At 39.3% G+C, this 26,696-nt stretch overlaps 1 pseudogene; it reads left to right on the top strand.

Annotated features, from left to right (window-relative positions):
- LOC127922535 (multiple C2 and transmembrane domain-containing protein 2-like) overlaps nt 1-26,696 on the top strand; it is a 147,647-nt pseudogene that overhangs the window by 30,585 nt on the left and 90,366 nt on the right.

The following is a 26,696-nucleotide window of genomic DNA, read 5'->3' as shown; positions in this document are numbered from 1 at the left end:
ACACATTAACACATTCATAACACATTAACACATTCAAACATATTAACACATTAAACACATTAACACAAACACATTAACACATTCATAACACATTCATAACACATTAACACATTCATAACACATTAACACATTCATAACATTAACATTCATAACACATTAACACAACACATTAACACATTCATAACACATTAACACATTCATAACACATTAACATTCATTCATTAACACATTAATAACACATTCATAACACATTAACACATTCATAACACATTAACACATTCATAACACATTAACACATTCATAACACATTAACACATTCATAACACATTAACACATTCATAACACATTCAAACATTTATTAACATTAACACATTCATAACACATTAACACATTCATAACACATTAACACATTCATTAACACATTCATTAACACATTCATAACACATTAACACATTCATAACACATTCATACACATTAACACATTCATAACACATTCATTAAACACATTCATAACACATTAACACATTCATAACACATTAACACATTCATAACACATTAACACATTCATAAACATTAACACATTCATAACACATTAACACATTCATAAACATTCATTAACACATTAACACATTCATAACACATTAACACATTCATAACACATTAACACATTAACACATTCATAACACATTAACACATTCATAACACATTAACACATTCATAACACATTAACACATTCATAACATTAACACATTCATAACACATTAACACATTCATAACACATTAACACATTCATAACACATTAACACATTCATAACACATTAACACATTCATAACACATTAACACATTCATAACACATTAACACATTCATAACACATTAACACATTCATAACACATTAACACATTCATAACACATTAACACATTCATAACACATTAACACATTCATAACACATTAACACATTCATAACACATTAACACATTCATAACACATTCATAACACATTAACACATTCAACATTAACACATTCATAACACATTAACACATTCATAACACATTAACACATTCATAACACATTAACACATTCATAACATTAACATTCATAACACATTCATAACATTCATAACACATTAACACATTCATAACACATTAACACATTCATAACACATTAACACATTCATAACACATTAACACATTAACACATTCATAACACATTAACACATTCATAACACATTAACACATTAACACATTCATAACACATTAACACATTAACACATTCATAACACATTAACACATTCATAACACATTAACACATTCATAACACATTAACACATTCACAACACATTAACACATTCATAACACATTCATAACACATTAACACATTCATAACACATTAAACACATTCATAACACATTAACACATTCATAACACATTAACACATTCATAACACATTCATAACACATTAACACATTCATAACATATTCATAACACATTAACACATTCATAACACATTAACACATTCATAACACATTAACACATTCAAACACATTCATAACACATTAACACATTCATAACACACATTAACACATTCATAACACATTAACACATTCAAACACATTAAACACATTAACACATTCATAACACATTAACACATTCATAACACATTAACACATTCATAACACATTAACATAACATTAACACATTCATAACACATTAACACACATAACACATTAACACATTAACACATTCATAACACATTAACACATTCAACACATTCATAACACATTCATAACATTCATTTAACACATTCATAACACATTAACACATTCATAACACATTAACACATTCATAACACATTAACACATTCATAACACATTAACACATTCATAACACATTAACACATTCATAACACATTAACACATTCATAACACATTAACATTCAAACACATTAACACATTCATAATTCATTAACACATTAACACATTCATAACACATTAACACATTCATAACACATTAACACATTCACACATTCATAACACATTAACACATTCATAACACATTATAACACATTAACACATTCATAAACATTAACACATTCATAACACATTAACACATTCATAACACATTAACACATTCATAACACATTCACATTAACACATTCATAACACATTAACACATTCATAACACATTAACACATTAACACATTCATAACACATTAACATAACACATTAACACATTCATAACACATTAACACATTCATAACACATTAACACATTCATAACACATTAACACATTAACACATTCATAACACATTAACACATTCATAACACATTAACACATTCATAACACATTAACACATTCATAACACATTAACACATTCATAACACATTAACACATTCATAACACATTAACACATTCATAACACATTAACACATTCATAACACATTAACACATTCATAACACATTAACACATTCATAACACATTAACACATTCATAACACATTAACACATTCATAACACATTCATAACACATTAACACATTCATAACACATTAACACATTCATAACACATTAACACAACACATTCATAACACATTCATAACACATTAACACATTAAACACATTCATAACACATTAACACATTCATAACACATTAACACATAACACATTAACACATTCATAAACACATTAACACATTAACACAACACATTAACACATTCATAACACATTAACACATTCATTAACACATTCAAACACATTAACACATTCATAACACATTAACACATTCATAACACATTAACACAACACATTAACACATTCATAACACATTAACACATTCATAACACATTAACACATTCACAACACATTAACACATTCATAACACATTCAAACACATTCATAACACATTAACACATTCATAACACATTAACACATTAATAACACATTCGTAACACATTAACACATTCATAACACATTAACACATTCATAACACATTCATAACACATTAACACATTCATAACACATTAACACATTAATAACACATTAACACATTCACAACACATTAACACATTCATAACACATTAACGCATTCATAACACATTAACACATTAACACATTCATAACATATTAACACATTCATAACACATTAACACATTCATAACACATTAACACATTCATAACACATTCACACATTCATAAAACATTTATTAACATTAACACATTCATAAAACATTAACACATTCATAACACATTCACACATTCATAAAACATTCATTAACATTAACACATTCATAACACATTAACACATTCATAACACATTAACACATTCATAACACATTCATAACACATTAACACATTCATAACACATTAACACATTCATAACATATTAACACATTCATAACACATTTATTAACATTAACACATTCATAAAACATTAACACATTCATAACACATTCACACATTCATAAAACATTAACACATTCAGAACACATTCACACATTCATAAAACATTTATTAACATTAACACATTCATAACACATTAACACATTCATAACACATTAACACATTAACACAACACATTAACACATTCATAACACATTAACACAATAATAACACATTCATAACACATTCATAACACATTAACACATTCATAACACATTAACACATTCATAACACATTAACACATTCATAACATATTAACACATTCATAACACATTAACACATTCATAACACATTAACACATTAACACATTCATAACACATTAACACATTCATAACACATTAACACATTCATAACACATTAACACATTAACACATTCATAACACATTAACACATTCATAACACATTAACACATTAACACATTAACACATTCATAACACATTAACACATTAACACATTCATAACACATTAACACATTAACACATGCATAACACATTAACACATTCATAACACATTCATAACACATTCATAACACATTAACACATTAACACAACACATTAACACATTCATAACACATTAACACATTCATAACACATTCATAACACATTAACACATTCATAACACACTAACACATTCATAACACATTAACACATTCATAACACATTAACACATTCATAACACATTAACACATTCATAACACATTAACACATTCATAACACATTCATAACACATTCATAACACATTAACACATTAACACATTCATAACACATTAACACATTCACAACACATTAACACATTCATAACACATTAACACATTCATAACACATTAACACATTCATAACACATTAACACATTCATAACACATTCATAACACATTCATAACACATTAACACATTCATAACACATTCATAACACATTAACACATTCATAACACATTCATAACACATTAACACATTCATAACACATTAACACATTAACACATTCATAACACATTAACACATTCATAACACATTCATAACACATTCACACATTCATAAAACATTTATTAACATTAACACATTCATAACACATTAACACATTCATAACACATTAACACATTCATAACACATTAACACATTCATAACACATTAACACATTCATAACACATTAACACATTCATAACACATTAACACATTCATAACACATTCATAACACATTCATAACACATTAACACAACACATTAACACAACACATTAACATTAACACATTCATAACACATTAACACATTCATAACACATTAACACATTCATAACACATTAACACATTCATAACATATTAACATTAACACATTTATTGACACATTCATAGCATGTATTAGCATTTTTCAGACATAACATAGGTACAGCAGATCCCCTTATTGTATGGGACACTTTTAAATGTGCCTTTAGAGGCCATGCAATTAAATCCTGTATAGTTACCATTGATGTAAAGTAGTAAATTAGAATCCCTCCACAGCCTCAACGAGGATCTAGATACTTTTAGAATTAGAATCCCTCCACAGCCTCATAGAGGATCTAGATACTTATAGAATTAGAATCCATCCACAGCCTCATAGAGGATCTAGATACTTATAGAATTAGAATCCCTCCACAGCCTCATAGAGGATCTAGATACTTATAGAATTAGAATCCCTCCACAGCCTCATAGAGGATCTAGATACTTATATAATTAGAATCCCTCCACAGCCCCATAGAGGATCTAGATACTTATACAATTAGAATCCCTCCACAGCCTCATAGAGGATCTAGATACTTATAGAATTAGAATCCCTCCACAGCCTCATAGAGGATCTAGATACTTATATAATTAGAATCCCTCCATAGAGGATCTAGATACTTATATAATTAGAATCCCTCCACAGCCCCATAGAGGATCTAGATACTTATAGAATTAGAATCCCTCCACAGCCTCATAGAGGATCTAGATACTTATACAATCAGAGTCCCTCCACAGCCTCATAGAGGATCTAGATACTTATAGAATTAGAATCCCTCCACAGCCCCATAGAGGATCTAGATACTTATAGAATTAGAATCCCTCCACAGCCTCATAGAGGATCTAGATACTTATAGAATTAGAATCCCTCCACAGCCCCATAGAGGATCTAGATACTTATAGAATTAGAATCCCTCCACAGCCTCATAGAGGATCTAGATACTTATAGAATTAGAATCCCTCCACAGCCTCATAGAGGATCTAGATACTTATAGAATTAGAATCCCTCCACAGCCCCATAGAGGATCTAGATACTTATAGAATTAGAATCCCTCCACAGCCTCATAGAGGATCTAGATACTTATAGAATTAGAATCCCTCCACAGCCTCAACGAGGATCTAGATACTTATAGAATTAGAATCCCTCCACAGCCTCATAGAGGATCTAGATACTTTTTCTAACCTCTCTGGATTAAAACCAAAATATTACGTTTTGGATCACAAAAAATACAACTTTAACATTACTGTGTAGTTTACCAATACAATGGTCTGATGGTGATGTGGATATACCCGCTATACATATCCTGAAATAAATAAATGATCTGACTCCAATACATTTTAATAGAAAGTTAGCTAACATCGATAAGATCTGGCTACCATGGAAAGGTAAATACCTGTCTATTTGTGTAAAAATGTGTCATATCCCAGTTTACCTATTTGCTTATGGTGTTGCCTACACCTAGCGAACAGTTTTTTTTTTTAATCAATTTTATTTGGAACATCAAGCCAGACAAAATTTAACAGGCCTATTTATATAATGAATATGAATTCGGAGGGCAGAAATGATTAAATATTAAAGCATTAGACCTCTCACTAAAGGCTTCAGTCATACAGAAGTTATACTTAAATCCAAGCTGGTTCTCTAGAAGATCAGAAAGAATGTCTCACCCTTTGTTCAAGAATGGCCTTTTCCCCTTTATTCAGATTACAACCTCTCACTTTCAGTTATTTAAAAAATAAATAATCTCCCAAATGTCGCTATTTTTAAAACAAGCCGTTGAAAGTTGGTTGCAATTTCAATTTAATCAGAAAAGTCAACAAATAATACAACACATAATACTAATACTCAAATATGCTAATTGATTAAAAAGTTATCTTCATAAAATATATCATTAGGACTAGTGGAGTTCTCTCTCATCTGCTCTACCCAAAATTACAACCAACTAATTGCAGCATTATCGCAAAAAATGGAAGAGTAAAGTGGAAAATGTAATGAACTTGTCTGTCGACCCTGTATTAAAGACCAACATTGGTTAAAGGACATTGTGATAAATCAAAAAGTTTAATTTAAGGACCGCCGTGCCTTATGTAACCTTTTATTCACAGTGACGGCCTACCGGGGAACAGTGTCTTGTTCAGGGGCAGAAAATGCTCTGACCACCAGGCTACCTGATAGCCCCATATAGATTGCAACATAGTTGGGAGGAGATTTTTGACGTACCGATTCCATGGCTCATGGTTTATGAACTGATACGCAAAACGATGCCTGTTTCAAAACTTTGAATTTTGCCATTTGATAATTCTTGCAACCAATAGAATGTTATTTATATGGGGGATACCACCTTCCCAGCTCTGCAAATTTTTCTGCGAAGAGACAGAATCATTAGATCCTTTGTTTTGGTAGTGTCCATATGTACAATTGAAGTCGGAAGTTTACATACACCTTTGCCAACTACAATTAAACTCAGTTTTTCACCATTCCTGACATTTAATCCTAGTAAAAACTCCCTGTTTTAGGTAAGTTAGGATCGCCAGTTTATTTTAAGAATGTGAAATGTCAGAATAATAGTTGAGAATGACTTATTTCAGCATTTCTTTCTTTCATCACATTCCCAGTGGGTCAGAAGTTTACATACACTCAATTAGTATTCGGTAGCATTGCCTTTAAATTGTTTAACTCCTGACAGAGCTGGTGTAACTGGTTTGTAGGCCTCCTTGCTCGCACACGCTTTTTCAGTTCTGCCCATACATTTTCCGTAGGATTGAGGTCAGGGCTTTGTGATGGCCACTCCAATACCTTGACTTTGTTGCCCTTAAGTCATTTTGCCACAACTTTGGAAGTATGCTTGGGGTCATTGTCCAGCTTTAACTTCCTGACTGATGTCTTGAGATGTTGCTTCAATATATCCACATAATTTTCCTTCCTCATGATGCCATCTATTTTGTGAAGTGCACCAGTCCCTCCTGCAGCAAAGCATGATGCTGCCAGCCCCGTGCTTCATGGTTGGGATGGTGTGCTTCGGCTTGCAAGCCCCTGTTTCCTCCAAACATAACGATGGTCATTATGGCCAAGCAGTTCTATTTTTGTTTCATCAGACCAGAGGACATTTCTCTAAAAAGTACCATCTTTGTCCCCATGTGCAGTTGCAAACTGTAGTCTGGCATTTTATGGCGGTTTTGTAGCAGCGGCTTCTTCCTTGCTGAGCGGCTTTTTAGGTTATATCGATATAGGACTCATTGTACTGTGGATATAGATACTTTTGCGTGGTCTCATGGTGTTTATACTTGCGTATACATGTACATATGAATGTGGTACCATCAAACCAGACTTGTGGAGGTCTACATTTTTTTTCTGAGGTCTCTGCTTTTGTGTTTCGCTACACTCGCATTAACATCTGCTAACCATGTGTATGTGACAAATTAAATTTGATTTGATTTGCTGATTTCTTTTGATTTTCCCATGATGTCAAGCAAAGAGGCACTGAGTTTGAAGGTCGGCCTTGAAATACATCCACAGGTACACCTCCAATTGAATCAAATGATGTCAATTAGCCTATCAGAAGCTTCTAAAGCCATGACATCGTTTTCTGGAATTTTCCAAGCTGTTTAAAGGCACTGTATGTAAACTTCTGACCCAAGGGAATTGTAATAGTGAATTATAAGTGAAATAATCTGTCTGTAAACAATTGTTGGAAAAATGACTTGTGTCATGTACAAAAGTGGATGTCCTAACCGACTTGCCAAAACTATAGTTTGTTAACAAGAAATGTGTGGCGTGGTTGAAAAAGTAGTTTAATGACTCCAACCTAAGTGTATGTAAACTTCCGACTTTAACTGTAGCTTGTATTTGATCACAGGTCACAGGTCCAAATAGCACTACTGGGCGATCTGAAAAGTCAAATAATAATATCGATCAATAATATAATGATACTTTTAGCAACAATGTTTATTTTTAATTTAAAATCTGTAGAAACAATGAGTTTAGCAGTATACAGCAGTGATATCAGGCTAGATGTTAGCAGGTTAGCAGCATACAGCAGTGATATCAGGCTAGATGTTAGCAGTATACAGCAGTGATATCAGGCTAGATTTTAGCAGGTTAGCAGGATACAGCAGTGATATCAGGCTAGATGTTAGCAGGTTAGCAGTATACAGCAGTGATATTAGGCTAGATGTTAGCAGGTTAGCAGCATACAGCAGTGATATCAGGCTAGAGGTTAGCAGCATACAGCAGTGATATCAGGCTAGATGTTAGCAGGTTAGCAGCATACAGCAGTGATATTAGGCTAGATGTTAGCAGGTTAGCAGCATACAGCAGTGATATCAGGCTAGATGTTAGCAGTATACAGCAGTGATATCAGGCTAGATGTTAGCAGGTTAGCAGTATATAGCAGTGATATCAGGCTAGATGTTAGCAGGTTAGCAGGATACAGCAGTGATATCAGGCTAGATGTATAGGTTAGCAGTATACAGCAGTGATATCAGGCTAGATGTAGAGGTTAGCAGTATACAGCAGTGATATCAGGCTAGATGTTAGCAGGTTAGCAGCATACAGCAGTGATATCAGGCTAGATGTTAGCAGGTTAGCAGGATACAGCAGTGATATCAGGCTAGATGTTAGCAGGTTAGCAGCATACAGCAGTGATATCAGGCTAGATGTTAGCAGGTTAGCAGCATACAGCAGTGATATCAGGCTAGATGTTAGCAGGTTAGCAGCATACAGCAGTGATATCAGGCTAGATGTTAGCAGGTTAACAGGATACAGCAGTGATATCAGGATAGATGTTAGCAGTATACAGCAGTGATATCAGGCTAGATGTTAGCAGGTTAGCAGTATATAGCAGTGATATCAGGCTAGATGTTAGCAGGTTAGCAGGATACAGCAGTGATATCAGGCTAGATGTATAGGTTAGCAGTATACAGCAGTGATATCAGGCTAGATGTTAGCAGGTTAGCAGTATACAGCAGTGATATCAGGCTAGATGTTAGCAGGTTAGCAGCATACAGCAGTGATATCAGGCTAGATGTTAGCAGGTTAACAGGATACAGCAGTGATATCAGGCTAGATGTTAGCAGGTTAGCAGCATACAGCAGTGATATCAGGCTAGATGTTAGCAGGTTAGCAGCATACAACAGTGATATCAGGCTAGATGTTAGCAGGTTAGCAGCATACAGCAGTGATATCAGGCTAGATGTTAGCAGGTTAGCAGGATACAGCAGTGATATCAGGCTAGATGTTAGCAGGTTAGCAGCATACAGCAGTGATATCAGGCTAGATGTTAGCAGGTTAGCAGCATACAGCAGTGATATCAGGCTAGATGTTAGCAGGTTAGCAGTATACAGCAGTGATATCAGGCTAGATGTTAGCAGGTTAGCAGCATACAGCAGTGATATCAGGCTAGATATTAGCAGGTTAGCAGGGTACAGCAGTGATATCAGGCTAGATGTTAGCAGGTTAGCAGTATACAGCAGTGATATAGATGTTAGCAGGTTAGCAGTCATACAGGCTAGATGTTAGCAGGTTAGCAGTATACAGCAGTGATATCAGGCTAGATGTTAGCAGGTTAGCAGTATACAGCAGTGATATCAGGCTAGATGTTAGCAGGTTAGCAGAATACAGCAGTGATATCAGGCTAGATGTTAGCAGGTTAGCAGCATACAGCAGTGATATCAGGCTAGATGTTAGCAGGTTAGCAGTATACAGCAGTGATATCAGGCTAGATGTTAGCAGGTTAGCAGTATACAGCAGTGATATCAGGCTAGATGTTAGCAGGTTAGCAGCATACAGCAGTGATATCAGGCTAGATGTTAGCAGGTTAGCAGCATACAGCAGTGATATCAGGCTAGATGTTAGCAGGTTAGCAGTATACAGCAGTGATATCAGGCTAGATGTTAGCAGGTTAGCAGTATACAGCAGTGATATCAGGCTAGATGTTAGCAGGTTAGCAGCATACAGCAGTGATATCAGGCTAGATGTTAGCAGGTTAGCAGCATATGTGGGAGCAAAGGCTCCTGGAACAGTGATAAACACATAGGCTAGATGTTAGGTTAACAGCCACAGCAGTGATATCAGGCTAGATGTTAGCAGGTTAACAGCTATACAGCAGTGATATCAGGCTAGAGGTTAGCAGGTTAGAGATATCAGGCTGAGATGTTATAGACAGTATTTTTACAGCAGTGATATCAGGCAGAGTCTGTGATAGAGATAAAGACACACATACAAAGCAGTGATATGCAGGGACAAAGCAAGCCTATAAAATAGAGGAATGTATAGTATTTTTAGTATAGCTGAGCACGCTAAAAACAGAGGAGACACAAACATCTCCAATCGAAAATCAAATCAGACGGGTTTCTATTCTGCAACAAAGCCTCCTTCACTCACGGCCAAACTTACCAGTAAAACTGATATCCTACAGACAGTCATCTACAAAATTGATATCAGCAAACTGGATGCAGTTTATCACAGTGCCATCCGTTTTGTCACTAGCACCTATACCAGCAGTCTAGATATTCAGACCCACTGGCTAGAGGTCATCTACAAGGCCATGCTAGGTAAAGCATCTCAGTTCACTGGTGATAACACCCACCCGTAGCACACGCTCCAGCAGGTGTATCTCACTGATCATCCCTAAAGCCAACACCTCATTCGTGAGTATCTGCTGCCTGTGACTGGAACGAATTGCAAAATCGCAGAAGTTGGAGACTTTTATCTCCTCACCAACTTCAAACATCAGCTATCAGCAGCTAACCGATCGTTAGCTGTACATAGGGTAAATAGCACCCATTTTCACCTACCTCAGCTTTTAGTGATATCTCTACCTGCATGATCATCTGATTTTATCACCCCAGTGTTAATCTGCAAAATTGTATTATTCAGCAGCACACATGATATCACTGTGCTATTGACTTGTTAATTGTTTACTCCAGGTTAACTCTGTGTTGTCATTCACACTGCATGCTGATCTTGGCCATCAGGCTGAGAACTTGTTCTCAGCCTACCTGGTTAAATACAGCAATGATAAAAAAATCTAAAATTTAAAAAATAGTCTGCTGACCCTAGATAACAGCATAAGCAGTGATATCAGGCAAGATGTCTTGTCACCATTATAATCAGCAGTGTTGGCGTTATCAGGCTGAACAAGCAGGATGCACAGATTGGGATGTAACTTCATTTGCATGTTAAACAAAGGGATACAGCAGTAGATAAATCAGAGCTAGAAAAAGGTGTTGTTCCGCACCAGCTTCTGCTCTTGCTATACACAATATAGCATGATATTGATATTCTTGCAAGTGTCATATTTTGATGATTAGCAGCATACATCAGTGATATCAGGCTAGATGTTAGCAGTATACAGCAGTGATATCAGGCTAGAGGTTAGCAGTATAAAGCAGTAATATCAGGCTAAATGTTAGCAGATAACATACAGCAGTGATATCAGGCTAGATGTTTAGCAGTATACAGCAGTGATATCAGGCTAGAGGTTAGCAGTATACAGCAGTGATATCAGGCTAGATGTTAGCAGGTTAGCAGTATACAGCAGTGATATCAGGCTAGATGTTAGCAGTATACAGCAGTGATATCAGGCTAGATGTTAGCAGGCAGTGATATCAGCTAGAGGTTAGCATACAGCAGTGATATCAGGCTAGATGTTAGCAGGTTAGCAGCATACAGCAGTGATATCAGGCTAGATGTTAGCAGCATACAGCAGTGATATCAGGCTAGATGTTAGCAGGTTAGCAGTATACAGCAGTGATATCAGGCTAGATGTTAGCAGGTTAGCAGCATACAGCAGTGATATCAGGCTAGATGTTAGCAGCATACAGCAGTGATATCAGGCTAGATGTTAGCAGGTTAGCAGCATACAGCAGTGATATCAGGCTAGATGTAGAGGTTAGCAGCATACAGCAGTGATATCAGGCTAGATGTTAGCAGTATACAGCAGTGATATCAGGCTAGATGTTAGCAGCATACAGCAGTGATATCAGGCTAGATGTTAGCAGCATACAGCAGTGATATCAGGCTAGATGTTAGCAGGTTAGCAGTATACAGCAGTGATATCAGGCTAGAGGTTAGCAGTATACAGCAGTGATATCAGGCTAGATGTTAGCAGTATACAGCAGTGATATCAGGCTAGATGTTAGCAGGTTAGCAGTATACAGCAGTGATATCAGGCTAGATGTTAGCAGCATACAGCAGTGATATCAGGCTAGATGTTAGCAGTATACAGCAGTGATATCAGGCTAGATGTTAGCAGTATACAGCAGTGATATCAGGCTAGATGTTAGCAGCATACAGCAGTGATATCAGGCTAGATGTTGGCAGGTTAGCAGCATACAGCAGTGATATCAGGCTAGATGTTAGCAGTATACAGCAGTGATATCAGGCTAGATGTTAGCAGCATACAGCAGTGATATCAGGCTAGATGTTGGCAGCATACAGCAGTGATATCAGGCTAGATGTTAGCAGGTTAGCAGTATACAGCAGTGATATCAGGCTAGATGTTAGCAGGTTAGCAGTATACAGCAGTGATATCAGGCTAGATGTTAGCAGGTTAGCAGTACACAGCAGTGATATCAGGCTAGATGTTAGCAGTTAGCAGGCTAGAGGTTAGCAGTATACAGCAGTGATATCAGGCTAGATGTTAGCAGTATACAGTATACAGCAGTGATATCAGGCTAGATGTTAGCATATACAGCAGTGATATCAGGCTAGATGTTAGCAGGTTAGCAGCATACAGCAGTGATATCAGGCTAGATGTTAGCAGGTTAGCAGCCATACAGCAGTGATATCAGGCTAGATGTTAGCAGGTTAGCAGTATACAGCAGATGTTAGCATATACAGCAGTGATATCAGGCTAGATGTTAGAGGTTAGCAGTATACAGCAGTGATATCAGGCTAGATGTTAGCAGGTTAGCAGCATACAGCAGTGATATCAGGCTAGATGTTAGCAGGTTAGCAGGATACAGCAGTGATATCAGGCTAGATGTTAGCAGCATACAGCAGTGATATCAGGCTAGATGTTAGCAGCAGCATACAGCAGTGATATAAATCTAGATGTTAGCAGGTTAGCAGGACACAGCAGTCATATCAGACTAGATGTTAGCAGGTTAGGCAGATGTTATACAGCAGTGATATCAGGCTAGATGTTAGCAGGTTAGCAGCATACAGCAGTGATATCAGACTAGATGTTAGCAGGTTAGCAGCATACAGCAGTGATATCAGGCTAGATGTTAGCAGGTTAGCAGTATACAGCAGTGATATCAGGCTAGATGTTAGCAGGTTAGCAGCATACAGCAGTGATATCAGGCTAGATGTTTTCAGGTTAGCAGCATACAGCAGTGATATCAGGCTAGATGTTAGCAGGTTAGCAGCATACAGCAGTGATATCAGGCTAGATGTTAGCAGATGTTAGCAGGACAGCAGTGATATCAGGCTAGATGTTAGCAGGTTAGCACAGCAGTGATATCAGGCTAGATGTTAGCAGGTTAGCAGCATACAGCAGTGATATCAGGCTAGATGTTAGCAGTATACAGCAGTGATATCAGGCTAGATGTTAGCAGGTTAGCATACAGCAGTGATATCAGGCTAGATGTTAGCAGTATACAGCAGTGATATCAGGCTAGAGGTTAGCAGGTTAGCAGTATACAGCAGTGATATCAGGCTAGATGTTAGCAGTTAGCAGTATACAGCAGTGATATCAGGCTAGATGTTAGGTTGTTAGCAGTATACAGCAGTGATATCAGGCTAGATGTTAGCAGTATACAGCAGTGATATCAGGCTAGATGTTAGCAGGTTAGCAGCATACAGCAGTGATATCAGGCTAGATGTTAGCAGTTATAGCATAGCAGTGATATCAGGCTAGATGTTAGCAGGTTAGCAGCATACAGCAGTGATATCAGGCTAGATGTTAGCAGGTTAGCAGTATACAGCAGTGATATCAGGCTAGATGTTTTCAGGTTAGCAGCATACAGCAGTAATATCAGGCTAGATGTTAGCAGGACACAGCAGTGATATCAGGCTAGATGTTAGCAGCATACAGCAGTGATATCAGGCTAGAGGTTAGCAGGTTAGCAGGATACAGCAGTGATATCAGACTAGAGGTAGAGGTTAGCACCATACTAAGTTGAGCTCTTATCAACTGATTAATCTATTGTACTTTGTCTTTCTCGTTTTACTACTGTAATAGGGAACTATTGGGACTGCTGTCAGTGGTGGGATGATGACACACATACAGTTTACATGTGAAAGGATGGAAGAATATCCAGGGTCCAGATTGCTGTGATGTCACATGAACGACAGCCAATAGAATCTATTAGGTTTAGTCTGCTGAACACCCTCATCTCATGGTGAATGCAGTCATAGAACTAGATCTAATGTAAAACATGACCTGGTATTTGATCTAATAATCAACTTCTTCTCTGCTCCTCAGTCTTCGTCGGTATATCGTTTTCGTAGTTAGCTACCTACCAGTGAAAATGTGATTGTGGTAATGATGACCAACATACAGTTCACGGTTTGGTTTCAGTCTAATTGCGTCTTCCTGTCTCTCTATTTCACAGCTTTCAGTGATGGATGTTAAACCCTAAATAGACCTGAGCACTATCAACACCCTCTCCTCCTCTTCCTGCTCATCACCATGGACTCCCCTTCTAAGAAGTCCGGTGTGTTGTCCCACCTGCGGCATCGCGCCCAGCCCCTCCTCTCTACCATCCGACGGGCAGGAAGAACCCCAGTAAGACTGAGGTGTGTCCAGAACATGTCTTAAACCACAGGATGAGTTCCTCTGTCCCAGACATCACTCCCACCTCCTCCCTGGCCCAGCAGGACTACCAGACCTACAGCAGCCCCAACACTCCCACCATTAAGACTGTTGGAGACAGAAGGCAGGGAGGAGGTGCTAGCTCTCACACCGTTAACACGGCTGGGAGTGCTGGGAGCGACGCTGCTCTAAGCCGACTGAGTGTCCCGGTGGACCAGGCTGACTGGACGTCCCAGGAGTCGGTGTGTAGTGAACCCAGTGCTGCTCCTTATGAGGAGGAGGACCTGTCAGAGGAGAGCCATGCGCTGAGAGCTGCTTCTGCTGGAGGGGGGTCAGGGACAGAGGACTTGGAGCTGCAGGACCACACAGGACACTGTAGTGAACACACTACCACTCCCATTGGCCTGCACAGCAGAGAGATCCCCTCAGTGGAGATATCAGAGGACATGACTCAGGTAAACAGAGTTTTACGGCTTACTATGGTGCATTATGGCTGGTGTTACTATGGTCTGATTTAATTCATTTGATTTGATATTTTCTCCTCGTGACCATTTCTTGATCTTAGTCAGTCTTGATTGCACATGGCTTTACTATACTATTAAATGGAGTCAGATAGTCAGGTTTATTAAATTGATTAGGATAGTCAGGTTTATTAAATGGAGTTAGATAGTCAGGTTTATTAAATGGAGTCAGATAGTCAGGTTTATTAAATGGAGTCAGATAGTCAGGTTTATTAAATGGAGTCAGATAGTCAGGTTTATTAAATGGAGTCAGATAGTCAGGTTTATTAAATGGAGTCAGATAGTCAGATAGTTTATTAAATGGAGTCAGATAGTTTTATTAAATGGAGTCGGATAGTCAGGTTTATTAAATGGAGTCAGATAGTCAGGTTTATTAAATGGAGTCAGATAGTCAGGTTTATTAAATGGAGTTAGATAGTCAGGTTTATTAAATGGAGTCAGATAGTCAGGTCTATTAAATGGAGTTAGATAGTCAGGTTTATTAAATGGAGTCAGGTTTATTAAATGGAGTCAGGTTTATTAAATGGAGTTAGATAGTCAGGTTTATTAAATGGAGTCAGATAGTCAGGTTTATTAAATGGAGTCATAGTTTTATTAAATGGAGTCAGGTTTATTAAATGGAGTCAGATAGTCAGGTTTATTAAATGGAGTCAGATAGTCAGGTTTATTAAATGGAGTCAGATAGTCAGGTTTATTAAATGGAGTCAGGTTTATTAAATGGAGTCCAATATAGTCACTGGTGTCTGTATATAAATGGTGTCTGTATATAATCTGCTCCTATATCACTGGTGTCTGTATACAATCTGCTCCTATATCACTGGTATATCACTGGTGTCTGTATACTGCTCCTAATCTGCTCCTACATCACTGGTGTCTGTATATAATCTGCTCCTACATCACTGGTGTCTGTATACAATCTGCTCCTATATCACTGGTGTCTGTATACAATCTGCTCCTATATCACTGGTGTCTGTATACAATCTGCTCCTACATCACTGGTGTCTGTATATAATCTGCTCCTACATCACTGGTGTCTGTATACAATCTGCTCCTACATCACTGGTGTCTGTATATAATCTGCTCCTACATCACTGGTGTCTGTATATAATCTGCTCCTATATCACTGGTGTCTGTATATAATCTGCTCCTATATCACTGGTGTCTGTATATAATCTGCTCCTACATCACTGGTGTCTGTATACAATCTGCTCCTATATCACTGGTGTCTGTATATAATCTGCTCCTACATCACTGGTGTCTGTATACAATCTGCTCCTATATCACTGGTGTCTGTATACAATCTGCTCCTACATCACTGGTGTCTGTATATAATCTGCTCCTACATCACTGGTGTCTGTATATAATCTGCTCCTATATCACTGGTGTCTGTATACAATCTGCTCCTACATCACTGGTGTCTGTATACAATCTGCTCCTACATCACTGGTGTCTGTATACAATCTGCTCCTATATCACTGGTGTCTGTATACAATCTGCTCCTATATCACTGGTGTCTGTATACAATCTGCTCCTATATCACTGGTGTCTGTATATAATCTGCTCCTACATCACTGGTGTCTGTATACATCAATCTGTAAAATCTGTACTACATCACTGGTGTCTGTATAAATCTGCTCCTACATCACTGGTACTACTGCTAATCACTGGTGTCTGTATACAATCTGCTCCTATATCACTGGTGTCTGTTTCTGCTCCTATATCACTGGTGTCTGTATACTCTGCTCCTACATCACTGGTGTCTGTATTTTGGAATCATTGTTTATATTGCTCACTGGTGTCTATACAATCTGCAAATCACTGGTGTCTGTATATAATCTGCTCCTATTCACTGGTGTCTGTATACAATCTGCTCCTATATCACTGGTGTCTGGTTATACAATCTGCTCCTACATCACTGGTGTCTGAAAATCTGTACTGGTTACATTGTATACCTGACATCACTGGTGTCTGTATAAATCTGCTCCTACACTGGTGTCTGTATATTTGCCCTGCTCACTGGTGTCTGCATTTATCTATCACTGGTGTCTGTGTACAATCTGCTCCTATATCACTGGTGTCTGTATACAATCTGCTCCTACTGGTGTCTGTATACAATCTGCTCCTATTGGTGTCTGTACCTCACTGGTGTCTGTACAATCTGCTCCTACCTGGTGTCTGTATACAATTGCTCCTACATCACTGGTGTACTGGTATTGGATACAGCTGACGTTTACCTGAAACTGTACTGGTGTCTATTTTCATTACAGCAGACGTTTATCCTCTATAACTGGTGTACTGGTTACATTTACCCTGACGTTTATCCCTCTATAACTGGTTACAGACTATTGGACATTACCTGACGTTTATCCCTCTATAACTGGTGTACTGGTTACATTTATCCCTCTATATCTGGCTAAGTACTGGTTAGCATTTATCCCTATAACTGGTGTCTGGTTACATTACAGCAGACGTTTATCCCTCTATACTGGTTACTTATTGGACATTTCAGCTGACATCCTGAACTGGCTACCAGACTATTGGACATTACAGCAGACGTTTATCCCTGATACCTGGCTAAGACTATTGGACATTAGCAGACGTTTATCCTCTACATCTACTGAGACTATTGGACATTAGCAGACGTTTATCCCTCTATAACTGGCTAGTACTGGTTACATTACAGCTGACATCCTGATAACTGGCTGGACTATACATTTTCAGCTGACGTTTATCCCTCTATAACTGGCTACTGACTATTGTTACAGCAGACGTTTATCCTGACACCTGAAAGTACTGGTATACATTTTCATTACAGCAGACGTTTATCCCTGCCTATCTGGTCCCCTATTGGACATTACAGCAGACTTTATCCCTCTATAACTGGCTTGCATATTGGACATTTGCAGACGTTTATCCCTATAACTGGCTACCAGCTGGACTCCAGCAGACGTATCCCTCTATAACTGGCTACAGACTTTGGACATTACAGCAGACGTGTATCCCTCTATAACTGGCTGACTATTGGACATTTCAGCAGCTTTATCCTCTATAACTGGCTACCAGACTATTGGACATTACAAGACTGCCTGGGCACTGCCAGACTATTGGACATTACAGCAGCCCTTATCCCTCTATAACTGGCTACCAGACTCTTGGATTAAGCAGACGTTGTCCCTCTATAACTGGTTACCAGACTATGTGGCCATGCAGCAGAGCCTCTATAACTGGCACCACTATTGGACATTACAGCAGAGTCATCCTCTATAACTGGCTGAGACTGTTGGACATTTGGGTCCCTCTAAACTTCTATATTGGACATTACAGCAGGTTTATCCCTCTATAACTGGCTCAGACTATTGGCTGACAGCAGACGTCATGGTTCTATAACTGGCTCCAGACTATTGGCATTATGAGCAGACGTTTATCCCTCTCTGGCTACAGGACAGAAGATGGTTTGCAGACGTTTATCCCTCTATAACTGGCTACCAGACTATTGGACATTACAGCAGGTTTATCCCTCTATAACTGGCTACCAGACTATTGGACATTACAGCAGAATCCCTCTATAACTGGCTACCAGACTATTGGACATTACAGCAGACGTTTATCCCTCTATAACTGGCTACCAGACTATTGACATTACAGCAGACGTTTATCCCTCTATAACTGGCTACCAGACTATTGGACATTACAGCAGACGTTTATCCCTCTATAACTGGCTACCAGACTATTGGACATTACAGCAGACGTTTATCCCTCTATAACTGGCTACCAGACTATTGGACATTACAGCAGACGTTTATCCCTCTATAACTGGCTACATTTCAGCAGACTATTGGACATTACAGCAGACGTTTATCCCTCTATAACTGGCTACCAGACTATTGGACATTACAGCAGACGTTTATCCCTCTATAACTGGCTACCAGACTATTGGACATTACAGCAGACGTTTATCCCTCTATAAGACTATTGGCTTATCCCTCTAGACTATTGGACATTACAGCAGACGTTTATCCCTCTATAACTGGCTACCAGACTATTGGACATTACAGCAGACGTTTATCCCTCTATAACTGGCTACCAGACTATTGGACATTACAGCAGACGTTTATCCCTCTATAACTGGCTACCAGACTATTGGACATTACAGCAGACGTTTATCCCTCTATAACTGGCTACCAGACTATTGGACATTACAGCAGACGTTTATCCCTCTATAACTGGCTACCAGACTATTGGACATTACAGCAGACGTTTATCCCTCTATAACTGGCTACCAGACTATTGGACATTACAGCAGACGTTTATCCCTCTATAACTGGCTACCAGACTATTGGACATTACAGCAGACGTTTATCCCTCTATAACTGGCTACCAGACTATTGGACATTACAGCAGACGTTTATCCCTCTATAACTGGCTACCAGACTATTGGACATTACAGCAGACGTTTATCCCTCTATAACTGGCTACCAGACTATTGGACATTACAGCAGACGTTTATCCCTCTATAACTGGCTACCAGACTATTGGACATTACAGCAGACGTTTATCCCTCTATAACTGGCTACCAGACTATTGGACATTACAGCAGACGTTTATCCCTCTATAACTGGCTACGAGACTATTGGACATTACAGCAGACGTTTATCCCTCTATAACTGGCTACCAGACTATTGGACATTACAGCAGACGTTTATCCCTCTATAACTGGCTACCAGACTATTGGACATTACAGCAGACGTTTATCCCTCTATAACTGGCTACCAGACTATTGGACATTACAGCAGACGTTTATCCCTCTATAACTGGCTACCAGACTATTGGACATTACAGCAGACGTTTATCCCTCTATAACTGGCTACCAGACTATTGGACATTACAGCAGACGTTTATCCCTCTATAACTGGCTACCAGACTATTGGACATTTCAGCAGACGTTTATCCCTCTATAACTGGCTACCAGACTATTGGACATTACAGCAGACGTTTATCCCTCTATAACTGGCTACCAGACTATTGGACATTACAGCAGACGTTTATCCCTCTATAACTGGCTACCAGACTATTGGACATTACAGCAGACGTTTATCCCTCTATAACTGGCTACCAGACTATTGGACATTACAGCAGACGTTTATCCCTCTATAACTGGCTACCAGACTATTGGACATTTCAGCAGACGTTTATCCCTCTATAACTGGCTACCAGACTATTGGACATTACAGCAGACGTTTATCCCTCTATAACTGGCTACCAGACTATTGGACATTACAGCAGACGTTTATCCCTCTATAACTGGCTACCAGACTATTGGACATTACAGCAGACGTTTATCCCTCTATAACTGGCTACCAGACTATTGGACATTACAGCAGACGTTTATCCCTCTATAGGCTACGAGACTATTGGACATTTCAGCAGACGTTTATCCCTCTATAACTGGCTACCAGACTATTGGACATTACAGCAGACGTTTATCCCTCTATAACTGGCTACCAGAATATTGGACATTACAGCAGACATTTATCCCTCTATAACTGGCTACCAGACTATTGGACATTACAGCAGACGTTTATCCCTCTATAACTGGCTACCAGACTATTGGACATTACAGCAGACGTTTATCCCTCTATAACTGGCTACCAGACTATTGGACATTACAGCAGACGTTTATCCCTCTATAACTGGCTACCAGACTATTGGACATTACAGCAGACGTTTGGATCCCTCTATAACTGGCTACCAGACTATTGGACATTACAGCAGACGTTTATCCCTCTATAACTGGCTACCAGACTATTGGACATTACAGCAGACGTTTATCCCTCTATAACTGGCTACCAGACTATTGGGTTACAGCAGACGTTTATCCCCTCTATAACTGGCTACCAGACTGGAGGACATTACAGCAGACGTTTATCCCTCTTAACTGGCTACGAGACTATTGAACATTACAGCAGACGTTTATCCCTCTATAACTGGCTACCAGACTATTGGACATTACAGCAGACGTTTATCCCTCTATAACTGGCTACCAGACTATTGGACATTACAGCAGACGTTTATCCCTCTATAACTGGCTACCAGACTATTGGACATTACAGCAGACGTTTATCCCTCTATAACTAATGGGGATCTATAATATACCCCAGGAAGAGTAGCTGGTGCCTTGGCAGGAACTAATGGGGATCCATAATAAACCCCAGGAAGAGTAGCTGCTGCCTTGGCAGGAACTAATGGGGATCCATAATAAACCCCAGGAAGAGTAGCTGCTGCCTTGGCATGAACTAATGGGGATCCATAATAAACCCCAGGAAGAGTAGCTGCTGCTTGGCATGAACTAATGGGGATCCATAATAAATACAAATACAAAATAGTCCGTTTGATCTCCTGAAGGGATATTGGTAGGTCCCTCTAACTGAGCCAAAGATACATCTGCTTTAGTCTCTCTTAATGGTTTGTTTTCCTACCTTCGTCTTCTGTCTGGAGAAATGCCAGAGCCACGTTTTAAAGGCACATTATGCTACGCGGTCTGGAAAATGATATGGTGGTATTTAGTACCACCTGGCCAGAACACCTTCAGAACATTAGGAGTCTGGTCAAGCGTTTTCGTGTCTGCCAGCTTGACAGTTAATCTGTCGAAGAAGGAAATGGTCCAAGCAACAGGCATGTATCTCAGGAAGGTGGTGGGCCGAGTTAAAGTCTGACTGCTTAGTAATGGGCCGAGTTAAAGTCTGACTGCTTAGTAATGGGCCGAGTTAAAGTCTGACTGCTTAGTAATGGGCCGAGTTAAAGTCTGACTGCTTAGTAATGGGCCGAGTTAAAGTCTGACTGCTTAGTAATGGGCCGAGTTAAAGTCTGACTGCTTAGTAATGGGCCGAGTTAAAGTCTGACTGCTTAGTAATGGGCCGAGTTAAAGTCTGACTGCTTAGTAATGGGCCGAGTTAAAGTCTGACTGCTTAGTAATGGGCCGAGTTAAAGTCTGACTGCTTAGTAATGGGCCGAGTTAAAGTCTGACTGCTTAGTAATGGGCCGAGTTAAAGTCTGACTGCTTAGTAATGGGCCGAGTTAAAGTCTGACTGCTTAGTAATGGGCCGAGTTAAAGTCTGACTGCTTAGTAATGGGCCGAGTTAAAGTCTGACTGCTTAGTAATGGGCCGAGTTAAAGTCTGACTGCTTAGTAATGGGCCGAGTTAAAGTCTGACTGCTTAGTAATGGGCCGAGTTAAAGTCTGACTGCTTAGTAATGGGCCGAGTTAAAGTCGGACTGCTTAGTAATGGGCCGAGTTAAAGTCTGACTGCTTAGTAATGGGCCGAGTTAAAGTCTGACTGCTTAGTAATGGGCCGAGTTAAAGTCTGACTGCTTAGTAATGGGCCGAGTTAAAGTCTGACTGCTTAGTAATGGGCCGAGTTAAAGTCTGACTGCTTAGTAATGGGCCGAGTTAAAGTCTGACTGCTTAGTAATGGGCCGAGTTAAAGTCTGACTGCTTAGTAATGGGCCGAGTTAAAGTCTGACTGCTTAGTAATGGGCCGAGTTAAAGTCTGATTGCTTAGTAATGGGCCGAGTTAAAGTCTGACTGCTTAGTAATGGGCCGAGTTAAAGTCTGACTGCTTAGTAATGGGCCGAGTTAAAGTCTGACTGCTTAGTAATGGGCCGAGTTAAAGTCTGACTGCTTAGTAATGGGCCGAGTTAAAGTCTGACTGCTTAGTAATGGGCCGAGTTAAAGTCTGACTGCTTAGTAATGGGCCGAGTTAAAGTCTGACTGCTTAGTAATGGGCCGAGTTAAAGTCTGACCGCTTAGTAATGGGCCGAGTTAAAGTCTGACTGCTTAGTAATGGCATAAAAGCAAAGCTTGTTTTCTTCTCATTCAAAATAATATTGTAAAGGTAATGGAATGGGATTAGTGTGGTGGGTGAAGAATCAAATATTTTAACTTGTATCGCTGCACAAATCCCATTATTGTGCTGCGCCTCCTCTAACAGTATGAATCAGGCTGTTTGAGAAGGTTTGAATCCTAAGAAACCTGCCTACACATAGTTGGAAGTACAATTCACCAATATTGCTACTGTTGTCAAAGCTGTGTGCTGGAAAACCTTGGTAGAGCATGGGTGGAGTAGGCATTGTGGTGCTGGAAAACCTTGTTAGAGCATGGGTGGAGTAGGCATTGTGGTGCTGGAAAACCTTGGTAGAGCATGGGTGGAGTAGGCATTGTGGTGCTGGAAAACCTTGGTAGAGCATGGGTGGAGTAGGCATTGTGGTGCTGGAAAACCTTGGTAGAGCATGGGTGGAGTAGGCATTGTGGTGCTGGAAAACCTTGGTAGAGCATGGGTGGAGTAGGCATTGTGGTGCTCAGCTTCAGACCAGTGCCCACTTGTCAATTAAAGCATAGTTGTTTTTATATATAGTATACATGTGGTATGAGAGCATTAGCATATCACTATGGTGCTGTCGCTATTCAATCCATCCATTATATATCTATTATACATGTGGTATGGAAATATTAATGCACAGCAGCAGATGCATTATCAGGAATTAACCACATGCTTCTTATCCTGGTCCCAGATCTGTTTAAATAACCACATGCTTCTTAGCCTGGTCCCAGGTCTGTTGAATTAACCACATGCTTCTTATCCTGGTCCCAGATCTGTTTAAATAACCACATGCTTCTTAGCCTGGTCCCAGATCTGTTTAAATAACCACATGCTTCTTAGCCTGGTCCCAGGTCTGTTTAAATAACCACATGCTTCTTAGCCTGGTCCCAGGTCTGTTGAATTAACCACATGCTTCTTATCCTGGTCCCAGATCTGTTTAAATAACCACATGCTTCTTAGCCTGGTCCCAGATCTGTTTAAATAACCACATGCTTCTTAGCCTGGTCCCAGGTCTGTTGAATTAACCACATGCTTCTTATCCTGGTCCCAGATCTGTTTAAATAACCACATGCTTCTTAGCCTGGTCCCAGATCTGTTTAAATAACCACATGCTTCTTAGCCTGGTCCCAGATCTGTTGAATTAACCACATGCTTCTTAGCCTGGTCCCAGGTCTGTTGAATTAACCACATGCTTCTTAGCCTGGTCCCAGATCTGTTGAATTAACCACATGCTTCTTAGCCTGGTCCCAGGTCTGTTGAATTAACCACATGCTTCTTATCCTGGTCCCAGATCTGTTTAAATAACCACATGCTTCTTAGCCTGGTCCCAGGTCTGTTTAAATAACCACATGCTTCTTAGCCTGGTCCCAGGTCTGTTTAAATAACCACATGCTTCTTAGCCTGGTCCCAGATCTGTTGAATTAACCACATGCTTCTTAGCCTGGTCCCAGGTCTGTTGAATTAACCACATGCTTCTTAGCCTGGTCCCAGGTCTGTTGAATTAACCACATGCTTCTTAGCCTGGTCCCAGGTCTGTTGAATTAACCACATGCTTCTTAGCCTGGTCCCAGATCTGTTGAATTAACCACATGCTTCTTAGCCTGGTCCCAGATCTGTTGAATTAACCACATGCTTCTTAGCCTGGTCCCAGGTCTGTTGAATTAACCACATGCTTCTTATCCTGGTCCCAGATCTGTTTAAATAACCACATGCTTCTTATCCTGGTCCCAGGTCTGTTGAATTAACCACATGCTTCTTATCCTGGTCCCAGGTCTGTTGAATTAACCACATGCTTCTTAGCCTGGTCCCAGGTCTGTTGAATTAACCACATGCTTCTTAGCCTGGTCCCAGGTCTGTTTAAATAACCACATGCTTCTTAGCCTGGTCCCAGGTCTGTTGAATTAACCACATGCTTCTTAGCCTGGTCCCAGATCTGTTGAATTAACCACATGCTTCTTAGCCTGGTCCCAGATCTGTTGAATTAACCACATGCTTCTTAGCCTGGTCCCAGGTCTGTTGAATTAACCACATGCTTCTTATCCTGGTCCCAGATCTGTTTAAATAACCACATGCTTCTTATCCTGGTCCCAGGTCTGTTGAATTAACCACATGCTTCTTATCCTGGTCCCAGATCTGTTGAATTAACCACATGCTTCTTAGCCTGGTCCCAGGTCTGTTGAATTAACCACATGCTTCTTAGCCTGGTCCCAGGTCTGTTGAATTAACCACATGCTTCTTATCCTGGTCCCAGATCTGTTTAAATAACCACATGCTTCTTAGCCTGGTCCCAGGTCTGTTTAAATAACCACATGCTTCTTAGCCTGGTCCCAGGTCTGTTGAATTAACCACATGCTTCTTATCCTGGTCCCAGATCTGTTTAAATAACCACATGCTTCTTAGCCTGGTCCCAGGTCTGTTTAAATAACCACATGCTTCTTAGCCTGGTCCCAGATCTGTTGAATTAACCACATGCTTCTTAGCCTGGTCCCAGGTCTGTTGAATTAACCACATGCTTCTTAGCCTGGTCCCAGGTCTGTTGAATTAACCACATGCTTCTTATCCTGGTCCCAGATCTGTTTAAATAACCACATGCTTCTTAGCCTGGTCCCAGATCTGTTTAAATAACCACATGCTTCTTAGCCTGGTCCCAGTTCTGTTGAATTAACCACATGCTTCTTAGCCTGGTCCCAGATCTGTTTGTGCACAGACAGACTGGTACCCAGGTTACATGGTTCTGGTGTTGTGAAAGGACACAGACAGACTGGTACCCAGGTTACATGGTTCTGGTGTTGTGAAAGGACACAGATAGACTGGTACCCAGGTTACATGGTTCTGGTGTTGTGAAAGGACAC

The sequence above is a fragment of the Oncorhynchus keta genome, unplaced genomic scaffold (assembly GCF_023373465.1).
Source record: "Oncorhynchus keta strain PuntledgeMale-10-30-2019 unplaced genomic scaffold, Oket_V2 Un_contig_2616_pilon_pilon, whole genome shotgun sequence".
In the NCBI taxonomy this organism is placed as follows: Eukaryota; Metazoa; Chordata; class Actinopteri; order Salmoniformes; family Salmonidae; genus Oncorhynchus; species Oncorhynchus keta.
This window is presented reverse-complemented; position numbering and strand designations above follow the sequence as displayed.